The sequence below is a fragment of the Triticum dicoccoides genome, chromosome 1B (genome assembly GCF_002162155.2).
Source record: "Triticum dicoccoides isolate Atlit2015 ecotype Zavitan chromosome 1B, WEW_v2.0, whole genome shotgun sequence".
NCBI classification, from domain to species: Eukaryota; Viridiplantae; Streptophyta; class Magnoliopsida; order Poales; family Poaceae; genus Triticum; species Triticum dicoccoides.
Genome location: NC_041381.1, coordinates 627,822,384 through 627,835,384, shown reverse-complemented (window position 1 = coordinate 627,835,384; position 13,001 = coordinate 627,822,384). Strand labels below are relative to the sequence as shown.

General features: G+C 46.8%; 1 pseudogene; it reads left to right on the top strand.

Annotated features, from left to right (window-relative positions):
• Positions 1-11,073, top strand: part of LOC119350740 — a 53,543-nt pseudogene extending 42,470 nt beyond the window's left edge.
• The last annotated feature ends 1,928 nt before the right edge of the window (positions 11,074-13,001 follow it).

Here is a 13,001-nt window from a genome sequence, read left to right as displayed (position 1 = left end):
GCATCGAGACACCAAAAAGGAGAGGGAGTGCTGCTACGGCTCCAGGTGAGAGCAAACGAGGGACACACACATCAGAGGTCAGTGGGATCATCTGCGCCATCGTCGTCGGTCTGGAAGTGCTCGGCATCAGAATCGGTCCACGGGCAGTGCTGCTGAATCCACTCCTCCTCCTCAGTAAGCTGATCCTCAGATCCACTGATCACAGTAGCACCCATCTGTTGCATGAGCTCCTTGTGGCAACCTCGGGCCTTCTTCTCAGCCACATGAGTCATGTACTGACCGTGAGACTCCATGCAGAACAGCTTCTTCATCTTGAGCTTGAGCTTCTTTGCCCATGAGGGCTCTGCCTCAGAGGGCACGTAGTCATCATCATCATCCTCAGCCTCAGCCCCAGTCTCATCCTCGGTCTCCATGGCAGTAGCAGATGACGGAACTCCAGTCCTAGGGGCCTGAGTGCCCCAGGAATCCTTCTTCCGCAGACGCTTGATGTCGTGAGAGACCAAGTCTCCAGTCTTCAGCAACATCTGGGGATAGACACGATCCCAGGCCTTCTCAATCAGCAGCATGATGAACGGACCATAAATCGGGCACTTGCGCTCAGAGATAGCAGATAACAGCTTAGACCACATCACATGAGAGATATCCAGGGACTCTCCGGTGTTCTGTCCCTTCTCACGCTGACAGAAGAGAAGCATGTCCACGAGATAAGAGTGAACCTGGTCCAGATTCCCGATACGAGGGAAAAGAGTCTCTCTGAAGATACGGTGAAGGGTATCCAGATAGGCAGGCAGCTCATAGGTTTCCTTCTTCGTCTCAGGATTGATCCTCAGAGTGCAGTAGGGCCACAGAGCTTGCTTGTGAGTGGCGTTGGTGCGGCGGTGGGGGCGAAAGCCGACAGAAGACTCAAGACCTAGATCTTGCACCCCAATCAAATCCATGAAAGCTTTCCACTTGACGGAAAGCAACTTGCCATTAGTCATCCAAGTCAGTGTCCTGTCCTCATCAGTCCCAAGGTGAACCGTGGCATAGAATTGGGCCACAATATCAGCATCATAATCCTTGTTGAATTGCATGATCCTAAGAATGTTCAGTTGAGTGCACATCTAAAGAGCTTCACCAAAGTATTCAGGATCTTTCTCCATATGGTCGGTGTCGATGGAGTGCACGTTGACATAGAGGTTCTTCTTGGCTTTGAGAACATCAAAGTAGATGGCAAACTGGAACCTGTTCCAGAACGGACGGTTGACCAAAGTGGGATCTTGGTCTGCCTCATACGGGTTGCAGCGACGCCTTGCCCAGAACTCCTTGGGCGGCATTTCTGGCACGGTTTTGCCTGGCTTTGGCTTGACCCCAGGCTTCTTCTGGAGTTGAGGTGGAGGTGGAGCACTAGAAGATCCTCCGGCAGGCTCAGTGGTGCGGTAGCACTTGGACGAGGCACGACCGGGGTTGACACGACGAACCTGATGCTCAGGAACCTCATCACCTGGAACCACACATAAAAACACGCAAACAACCAGAAAGAACGAGCGTAAGCCACAAAACATGAGCAAAAGGATCATTGAGAGGTAGGAGTATGACGGAAACTGGTAGAGGGGCGGTAGTACCGTGACCCTTCAGCAGCAGTACCGCTCCAAGCGGTAGTACCGCTCTGGAGAGAGCGGTAGTACCGCTCGAGGCGGGGAAACAACAGTTTCCTACTTCCGTGGTCAGATCCGGTACTACCGTCCTGCCAAATTCAAAAATACTCCAACCAAACACTAATCCAAACTGTCTAGAAGCATTCTCCATCCTACTCAAGCCTAGATCTGGCCAAAAATCTAGAGATGCAACTGCTATTGCCCCTAAGAAGCTAGATTGGAAATCTAGACAAAAGGAAATAGGGAACGGGGGCAATACCGGCATCCATGGCAAGAGGACAAGGTGGGGATCGACTCCACCGAAGGAAATGGAGAGGAGCGCCCCGGAGAGGGAGATCCACCGGAGCCCTCCCGCGGCGCCGGTTGCTGAAGAGAGAGGAACAGAGCGAGGGGGCGAGCGAATGGGTATGGGGGAGAAGAAACTCCCCCTGCCCCCGATATAACCCCCTGCCCGCGCCTCATAGTGGTAGTACCGCGCTGGAGGGTGGTAGTACCGCTAGGAGCGGTAGTACCGCTCGCCACCAGCGGTAGTACCGCTTCAGCAACCACACAGCTTCTAGACCAACGGCTAATGCTCCAAAAAAACGAAAGCAAGGCCAAGAGAAAGAGAAGACCAACAAGGCAACACACACACACACACACAACGGACTAGAAACCACTCAAACAAAAACAACCACACGAAACAGAGCGAGCTCTGGCCTCTCTCAGGAGAGGGCGGTGGCTGGAGCCACCTATGTTTGAGTCAATTGGTATGGCACCGCGAAGAATTATCCTTGGGCCCATGACCAAAACTCGTCTTTGAAGCACAAGTACCATCAAAAAAATGGCTAATGTGAAAGAGTTGATCGTTTTATGCATAATGGGGGGAGGGAGAGTTCATTGAGAGAACAACACTCCCCCTATGTCCATGCCTACATCTAAGCTAGACACCAAGTTGAGTGGGGTGGGTGTGCAAGGGTTCAAGTCACATTGCTCGAATCAATGATATTTAGCTCATGCCTTAACTCGTGAAATCTTGCTTCATCCAAGGGCTTTGTGAAAATATCTGCAAGGTTATCATGAGTGTTGACATACTTGAGCTCGATCTCTCCTCACCTAATGTGATCCCAGATGAAATGATACCGAATCTCAATATGCTTCGTCTTGAAGTGTTGCACCGGGTTGAGAGAAATCTTGATGGCACTTTTGTTGTCACACCAAAGAGGCACTTTGTCACAAATGACACCGTATTCCTTTAAAGTTTGCCTCATCCATAAAAGTTGTGCACAACAACTACCGGCTGCCACATATTCAGCTTCGGTGGACGAGAGAGATACACAACTTTGCTTTTTTGGAAGACCAACTCACCAAAGAGCACCCAAGAAACTGGCACCCTCTGGAAGTGGACTTCCTATCCACTTTGTCTCCCGCCCAATCGGAATCCGTAAATCCTTCAAGCTTGAAGTTTGCCCCTCTTGGGTACCATAAGCCAAAGTTTGGGGTATGAGCTAAATATCGAAAGATTCGCTTGACCGCCACATAGTGACTTTCCTTCGGTGTGGCTTGAAACCGTGCACACATCCCCACACTCAACATGATATCCGGTCTAGATGCACAAAGGTAAAGCAAGGAGCCAATCATGGAGCGATATACCTTTTGATCCACCTCTTTACCATTGGGATCAATGTCAAGTTGGCACTTGGTGGGCATTGGAGTAGAGGCCGGCTTGACATCACTTAGCTTGAATCTCTTGAGCATGTCTTGAGTGTATTTGGCTTGGTTGATGAAGGTACCTTCTCTTCTTTGTTTGATATCAAAACCAAGGAAGAACTTCAACTCTCCCATTGAAGACATCTTGAACTTAGAGGTCATGAGAGCGGCAAATTCTTCATTGAAAGCTTTGTTAGGGGAACCAAAGATAATGTCATCAACATATAGTTGGCATACGAACAACTCCCCTTTGACCTTCTTAGTAAAAAGAGTGGGATCGATTAGCCCTACTTCAAATCCACGATCTTGTAACAACTCGGTAAGGTGGTCATACCACGCACGTGGGGCTTGTTTAAGGCCATAGAGTGCCTTATCGAGTTGATATACATGATCCGGAAAGAAGGGATCCTCGAACCCGCTTCTTGACATAGACCAACTCATTAATAGGACCATTAAGAAAAGCACTTTTCACATCCATTTGTTGCAACTTAAAGTTGTGATGGGAAGCATAAGCAATCAACAAACGAATGGATTCAAGGCGAGCAACGGGAGCAAAGGTTTCACCGTAGTCGATACCCTCGACTTGGTAGTAGCCTTGTGCTACCAATCTTGCCTTGTTGCGAATGATGTTCCCATGAGCATCTTGCTTGTTCTTGAAGATCCACTTGGTTCCAATGATGTTATGGTTCCCGGAAGGCCTTGGCACCAACCTCCACACCTTGTTGCACTCGAAGTTGTTGAGTTCTTGATGCATGGCATTGAGCCAATCCGAGTCTTCGAGCGCCTCATAGACCTTATGGGGTTTAACACAAGAGACAAATGCATGATGTTCACAATAGTTTGCTAATTGTCTACGAGTGCTTACCCCCTTTCTTAGGCTTCCAACCACATTCTCCATGAGATGGCCTTTGGTGGTGAGTTTGGAAGCAATCTTTGCGGAACGACGCTCCAATTCCTCCTCGGATGTCGAAGGAGGAGGGTTCACTTGATCATCTTGAGCATCGTCATGAGCTTGTTCTTGATCTTGAGCTTGCTCATGATCTTGAACTTGCTCGAGGGGGAGAACTTGACCTTGGGCATCATGTGGAGGTTCACCACCATCTTGAGATTGATCTTGCCCTTGGTCTTGTTCCATAGGTTGAGGGCCTTCACTTTGTTCTTCGGAAGCGTGTGGGTCTTGAGTAGGTGAAGGCTCCACTGAAGTGGAGCATTGTCCTTCTCCTTCGGCCACAAGGGGTTCCTCGATGGGTAGGATATGACCAATACCCATTCTTCTTATGGCTTGGGGAGGAATTTCATCACCTACATCACAAGTACCACTTTGCTCCACTTGGGAGCCGTTATTTTCGTCAAACTCTATGTTACACGTCTCCTCAATGAGTCTGTTGGACTTGTTGAGAACACGGTAAGCATGAGAGTTTGTAGCATAACCAACAAATATGCCCTCATGAGCTCTAGCCTCGAATTTAGACAAACAAACACCTTTCTTGAGAATGAAACACTTACACCCGAACACCTGGAAGTACTTGAGATTGGGCTTGTTCCCGGTGAGTATCTCATACGGAGTCTTGTTCAAGCCTTTGCGGAGACAGAGCCGATTGGATGCATGATATGCAGTGTTGATGGCTTCAGCCCAAAAGTTGTATGGAGACTTGAACTCCGCCATCATGGTCCTTGCCGCATCCATCAACGTCCGGTTCTTCCTCTTTGCAACACCATTTTGTTGAGGGGTATATGGTGCAGAATATTGATGCTTGATCCCTTCATCACTAAGAAACTCATCCAAGGTGTAGTTCTTGAACTCGGTGCCGTTGTCACTTCTTATTGTCAGGATCTTTGAATTATGTTGATGTTGAGCTTCATTTGCAAAGTCGATGACGGTTTGTTGAGTCTCACTCTTCCTCTTGAAGAAGTATACCCAAGTGTATCTTGAATAATCATCCACAATCACCAAGCAATACTTTCTACCCCCAAGACTATCAAAGGATGGAGGCCTGAAGAGGTCCATGTGCAGGAGCTCCAAGGGTCTCTTCGAGTAGATGATAGTCGTGGGAGGGTGAGCGTCTCATGAAGCTTTCCTTCGATACAAGCACTGCAAACACGATCTTTGGCAAAACTAACATTCGTTAGTCCATGAACATGGTCCCCCTTGAGAAGACTTTGCAAAGATCTCATATTGACGTGGGCTAAACGACGATGCCAAAGCCATCCCACATCAACTTTAGCCATTAGGCATGTCGCGGGCTTAGTGGGTTGCTCTGAAGAGTTAATCACATAGAGACCGTTCTCGACATGCCCAACAAAGGGTACTTTAAGAGTCTTGCTCCACAAGAGGGCCACGGTATCAATATCAAAGAAGGTGGCAAAGCCCATGAGTGCGAGTTGACAAACGGAAAGTAAATTGAACGCAAGGGACTCAACAAGCATGACTTTCTCGATCGTTAGATCATGAGAAATGACAACCTTGCCAAGACCCAATACCTTAGAATGTGAGGCATCACCCCATTCGACATTGGTGGGCATAGATGGGATCTTGTGCACGTCCACCACCAAGTCCTTGCTCCCGGTCATATGATTTGTTGCTCCACTATCGAGCAACCATGATCCCCCACCGGAAGCAAACACCTACAAGATATCAATGCTTGGTTTTAGGTACCCATTGAGTAATGGGTCCTTTGATGTTAGTAACAAGGGTCTTGGGAACCCAAATAGACCATTCAATGTACTCATAAGAAGAACCAACAAATTTAGCATAAACATGCCCATCACTAGCACGACACAACACATAAGAGGGGTTAAAGTCGCCGGCTTTGTTGGGACAGATGGCCTTGCGCTCTTTGGCATCACCACTCTTCACATTGTTATTCTTCTCCTTAGGAGCACCCTATCCCTCCTTCACAAAGGTTTGTTTGAGCGGGGGAGGTCGATTGGTCTTGTTATTCTTCTCCTTGTTCTTCTTCTTGTTCTTGGACTTGGGCGTGAACCCAACTCCCTCCTTGCCCACAACTTCCTTTTGATTGCTCAAAAGGTCATTTAGGTTCTTCTCGCCTTGTATGCATGACACAAGACCTTTCTCGAGTTGTTCCTTCAACTTGGCATTCTCCTCCACAAGATTCACATGCTCACAACATGGGTTAGTAGCATTTGCATTATCAATTAAGACCATGTGAGGAAATGTGGCCTTTTCCTTGGTAAGCTTAACTTGGAGTTGAGCATGAGACTCCTTGAGGTTTGCATGAGCACCTTTCAAGACCTTATGGGCCTTGTCAAGTACATCAAACTCCTCCTTGAGTCTAGCATGATCAACCCCAAGTTTAGCCTTCTCGGAAGTTAGAACACGAGACACAACAAGAACATGATCAAGATCTTTCTTTAATTTGGCATGGTCATCGTTGTGTGACTCCTCAAGAGCCAAACGATGCCCACGCTCTTTCACAAGATCATTAGATTGATCCGATATCTCATTGGCGTAATCACGACTATGACCTTCCATCTTAGAGATGGTTTCTTCGTGAGCCTCTATCATGTCATTGGCTTCACCAAGTTGTTCCAAGAGAGCAACGAAGTGCTTCTTGGATTTGCCCTTGAGCTTACTCATGAAGGACTCAAATTCATTAACCTCCTCATTAGACCTCTTTACCATTATCAATGTCATCTGTTGAAGGAGGATTATGAATAATGGTGGTTTTGATATTGGGGGTTACCTTGTTGGTGGCCTTAGCCATGAGGCACTTGGCGGTGATGTTCTCGTTAGGTGCATCGAAGAGAGACACCCGGGGAGTTGTGACAATGGAAACGGATGCCATGGCCATTGTTTCACCATCTTCATCATCATCGTCATCCTCACGGTATTCTTCTTGAACCACCAACCCGCGAGTAGGAGTCTTCTTGGTGAAGTTGTTCTTGTTGGGGAAGGACTTGGCTTTGTCTTTTCGGATGAACTTGCCACCATTGTCTTCCCGCTTCTCGTAAGGACAATCCGCAATGAAATGGCTCACATTGCCACAGTTGAAACAAGTTCTAACTCGTTGCTTGCCCTTGAGGCCACTTGAGTTGTTCTTGTTGAAGTTGGGTCTTGTATTCTTCTTACTCCAAAATTGTCTTGAGGCAAGAGCCATGTGCTCATGATAATCATACTTCATGTCCTCGGGGTTGCTCTCCTCATCTTACTCTTCTTCTTCTTCTTCCACACTAACCTTGGCCTTCAAGGCAAGATTGGGCTTCTTTGCCCTTTGAGAACGGAGCACCGCATTGTCGGCGGTCTTGTACAAGATGCTCATTGCAACAAACTCATCCAACACTTCACCTGAGGTCATGGAGTGGAAGTCTGGTCTTTGGCGAATGACGGAGGACATGGCCTTGTTGTAGGGCATCATGGCCTTGAGGAACTTGCGCTTGATCCAATTGTCATCCGTGTCCTTGCTCCCATGATCTCGGAGTGCGACCGCGAGTTTGGTCACTCTTCGAAAGAGCTCACGAGGTTCTTCATCCTCTTTCATTCCAAACTCATCGGCTTCATCTTGCACCACTTCATAGTTGGAGCGTTGAATGCTAGCACTTCCTCGATAGAGAGACTCAACACATTTCCATGCTTCTTTAGCCATGACATGAGGTCGAAGATGAGGGAGATCTTCGGGAAGGATCACATCTTGGATGATGAAGAGAGCACTCTCATTGAATTGATTGTCCACTTCTTCTCGAGGGGTGAAGTTGCTTGGATCATGAGGATAGAAACCTTCTTCAATGATTCTCCAAAGTTTAGTGTTCACATGTTTTAAGTGACGCTTGAAGCGATAAACCCAAGAGTCAAAATCTTCATTTTTCACATATTTAGGAGGAGGACCGGCATGATTCAAGTGAGTAGAGGGGATCGGTCCTCTATACACTGGGGGTTCCACATTGGCAAAGATGCCGGTGCCATTTCTACCACTAGTAGACAGACTCTTTTCACTGTTAGCTTCCCCCTTGTCAGAGGTAGCATCCGTCACCTTGTTAGTGGGATCACCCACTTTCATCGGCGAGGTAGATAGTTTAAGTCCGTCTAGGAATTCAGAAAACATGCTTTTAACCTCGGCCATCATGGAGGTTTTCAATGTGTCTAAAGCCACATTGAATTCCTCACGTGAGACCGAGGTTCCCCCTTCGGCCGAAGACGAGATGGGATTCACACCGGAGTGCTCCTCCGCACCGTCGTGGGTGTTAACCATACTCTTCGGACGACAAAGTCCTTAATAAAGAGACGAGGCTCTGATACCAATTGAAAGGATCGATATGGTTGACTAGAGGGGGGGGGTGAATAGGCAACTAACAATTTTTAGACTTTTCTTTAACAATTTAAACCTTGCAACGAAATAGGTTGTCTAGATGTGCAACTACGTGGACAACCTATATGATGCAAAGACAACAAGCACACTAGCAAGTAATAGATACAACACAAGTAAGCTTGCAAAAGTAACAATTTAATCTTATCATTTATGTGTTTTGTGGACCTACAAATATACAAAGGCACATCGTTAGAGCCAGAGCAAAAATATCTAGGTATATGAGATGCCCCCATGATATAATACTAGAGGTTCTTCGCAAACATTTTAATTTCAAGGTCTGATACGTCTTCAAGATATCTATAATTTTTGATTATTTTATGCTATTATATTATCAATTTTAGTTACTTCATATGCAATTTTATATCATTTTTGGAAACTAACCTATTAACTTAGCGCCCAGTGCCAGCTTCGGTTTTTGCCTATTTTATTGTTTCGCAGAAAAACTGTACCAAACGAAGTCCAAACACGATGGAACTTTACGGCGTTTTTTGGACCAGAAGGGACCCTAGAAGCTTCGGAAGGAGGCCAGAAGATGCATGGGAGAGCCACAAGCTCATATGGCGCGCCCCGTTGGAGGAGGGGCGCTACCTGAGCTTGTGGGCCCCATGTACCTCTTTTTGACCTAATTCCACTTCTATACATTTCCATAAATCTCAAAACAACTAGAGAGACACCCAAAACACAATCATTCCGCCGCCGCAAGGCTCTATTCTTTCGCAGTCTCATCTGGGGGCCTTATCCGGTACTATGCCGGAGGGGGAATTGATCTCGGAGGGCTTCTACATCAACTTAACGATCATTGCCGCCGCTAGAACGAACCGATGTTGCCGCTCCCATGACAGAGCCGACTTGCCCTTGTCGATAATAGCTAGGAAGTCTTCATGCACGTGCCCCTAAGGACCAACATTCGGGAGCCACACTCATCACCATTGAAACCTTGAATCGATCTGAAGAACTTGACACCCAATCTCGCCGTGCGTACACATGAAGAGGAACCCTAACCTCTCCGCTCCGAGGAGTTGGCAGGAATCTACGCCGAAGTTCCGTCTAATCCATCACGACGAACGACTCGAGGAGGATCGGAGCCCGGAAGACGGACTCAATGAAGAAGCACAACCATCCTTCCGAGTGTCGCCCTTACAAGAACTAAAACCCTACCTATCTAAGCCGAGGCACCAAGAATACCCTCCCCGCCATCGGCTGCCGGAGCGGCAGTCGGAGGGGAGGTGGATCCACGAGCTCGCCAACGAAGATTGAAGGGAGGAAGGCTTTCCCTAGCCACCCAGGGGAAAGACACTACATTCAAATATAGTATAAAACAAAGATTTGTAGGATGCTTAACTGAATGCATCTTTGTGCTCAGTACTTTACAATGTCCGCTGATTGAAATTATTGGCATAGCAACTCTAACTTAAAATTGGTTGGTACTCTTCATTTTTGTCTTTTACAATTGCAATTTGTATTGATAGTAACACTTCTGAACTAAGTCATATTACTATATTTTTTTTGTTAACTTGTCATCAGTTGACTTCAGGTTCTCAACAAGAATGTCCTCGATTGATGTTTAAAATGTCTTATAACATTCTTGTAATATATTTCAACACTTGAGTGCCTGAATAGCGAATTACTCTGCATTTTTTTGAACACAAAATTACTCTGCATTTTAGTTACATGAAAATGAGGCATGTTTATGGAAATGGCCCAAAATTTGGAGCTGCCGCCACAGCTCTGACCCAGCCCGCCAACCCACCGGTCGAAGCTCTCGGCCACGTCGCCGATCCGCGGCCTCCCTCCCCCGATCGCCATCTCGACCGTCCACTCCATCCGCATCCAACGGCAGGCACACGCCTCCGCCAAGCTCCAACCTCTCGTCCCCTTTAAAACGCCCTTCGCCCCTCCCCGCAAATCACAGCACCAGCAGCAACCACCGTTCCTCCGATTCCACTACATCCGCTCGCAGGTCGAAGAGGATCGTCAGCCATGTCCGGGCGCGGCAAGGGAGGCAAGGGGCTCGGCAAGGGCGGCGCCAAGCGCCACCGGAAGGTGCTGCGCGACAACATCCAGGGCATCACCAAGCCGGCGATCCGGCGCCTGGCGCGGAGGGGCGGCGTGAAGCGCATCTCGGGGCTCATCTACGAGGAGACCCGCGGCGTGCTCAAGATCTTCCTCGAGAACGTCATCCGCGACGCCGTCACCTACACCGAGCACGCCCGCCGCAAGACCGTCACCGCCATGGACGTCGTCTACGCGCTCAAGCGCCAGGGCCGCACCCTTTATGGCTTCGGCGGCTAGGTTCTTTGTCGCCTCCTGCAGATTCCAAAAGCTTGATGGAACCCTGACTTGTTCAGTTCGCTGTTTCCTCTGTCTGTGTAGTTCGAACTGAATCGTGGAACAAAGTAATTTGCATATCTTGTTGGAAATGATACTTGTCTTTGTCAGCCTGTCGTAAATCTGAATTTTTGCTGGTTGATCTTCTGCATATCTGTTGGGTATGATTGTTGTTTCCCTTGTGATGCTTGAGTTGGCCATAATTTTCCAGGAGCCCCGGATGAATCGAACTTGTTTGCAGGCTAATTTGTAATGCGATGGAGAAAAGCCACTGAACAATTATGTATCTCGATTCAGGAACATCATTTGCTCTGTTTCTGCTACTTGATCTGATCCATTTGTACTGGACACCATCAATGTTACTTCTGTGGTGCAATGATGTAATGGATATGGGGATTAATCTGCATTTCATCATTGAGTTCTTGCTTGAGTGGCTATCCTTGACCTGAGTTTTGAGTGTACAAATTTGCTCTCTGACTTGTAATGTGAAACTACTATCTCAAAGTGACCAACCCATGATGTGGTTCGTAGATTATGCTCAGTAGACTGATTACAGTCTTTTCTATTTGATGCTAATAGCTTTGTCACAACCCCACCTGACCAACTTCAGGATCGCCTTTAGGAAACTGAACGCCTGATACAAGGATCAGATTGGATATCACAAACACACACTCTGAAGACAGAAACACACAAGAACTTTACACGACAAAAAGACTCACATTTTGTACTATTAACACAAACAAAATTTGGCTATAGAAAAGAAATGAAAAATGGCTATCAAGTATGGGCAGCGAGGTGCCTGAAGCAACACGGAGATGGCAAGTTCCCCTGAAAAGCCCCGAGCAGCAGCATCAAGCTCTTGCTGCTGCATTTACCCGATTCACAGCATCCCAGTCCGGCATAGATTAGAGCAACTATGCTTTTCAAGGCACACAATACAGCAGTTCAGGTTGCTGCCATAGAGCGAAGGGAACACTAGAGTCGCCGGATGAGAACACGATTGCTCTGCTGCAAGTGCAGTGGCTGTAATTCCCAACAGTGGCCATATCGGTAACTCCTATGAGGGCTCTATCGGATTATTCTTGATACGCTAGGGAAGCACGGCCCGCGTGCTACAGACGTGTGCATCGGGTCGGCTGGCTTGCGCGTGAGGGAGTCAGTTATAGAGCTGCTAGTTATAGAAAATATGACATCAGAGTGCCTTTTTTCTGATTTTCATACTTATGGCAATGAGTTGTGCAGATTGATAATGGTCAAAATATAATTGGCTAAATCTGTTATCATTAAATTAGTAGATTTATGTGTTCCATTGTGCACAACATAATATTTAGAGTAATATGCGTGGAACAATGTCTATACGTACTCGGTCAACCAGTAGTCTGCACTAGAAGCTCTGAAAAAAATATGTGAGCAAACTTAACTAGTAACCTTATATTTGTATCCATATCACGAAGCAGGCTTTCACCCCTTTATAGATAAGGGCATAAACAACCAAACCGATACAGTGTCACACGATACCAGGCATTGAGGAAATCCTCAAAAGCTGATCCAAAAGATATATGATCTTTTTCTCGAACTTGTAAATGATCTTAGCTACCTCCAGTTTCAGAATGGTCACATATTGCTATTACTGGGAATGCTTTTGATATTGCAGGTTCAACTTACTCTCCACTTCTGTTTTGCATGGAATTGAATCGCCTCTTGATACATTCTAGCTTTCTGAATTTCTCTTCCTGTTGCCACAGAAATATATATTTTTCTTTGGCAAATCAGTGTAGAAATCTGTGGTTTCTATGTAGCAATTGGCATGCATTGGTCTCTGTTTTCAAACTGATTCTTCCATTTCTTTCTTGCTGGGCTATAACTGAGTACTGTAATATGAAATTCTTCTGACTTTGTATGTAGCTCACTTGAATGGGAGGTTTATTCCAGCACGCGTTGAACATTAAGTATATCACATACGGTGGGTGATGATGTCTCATAACAAAAAGTAAGCCACGTGAACTTAGTAACTCACAATTTA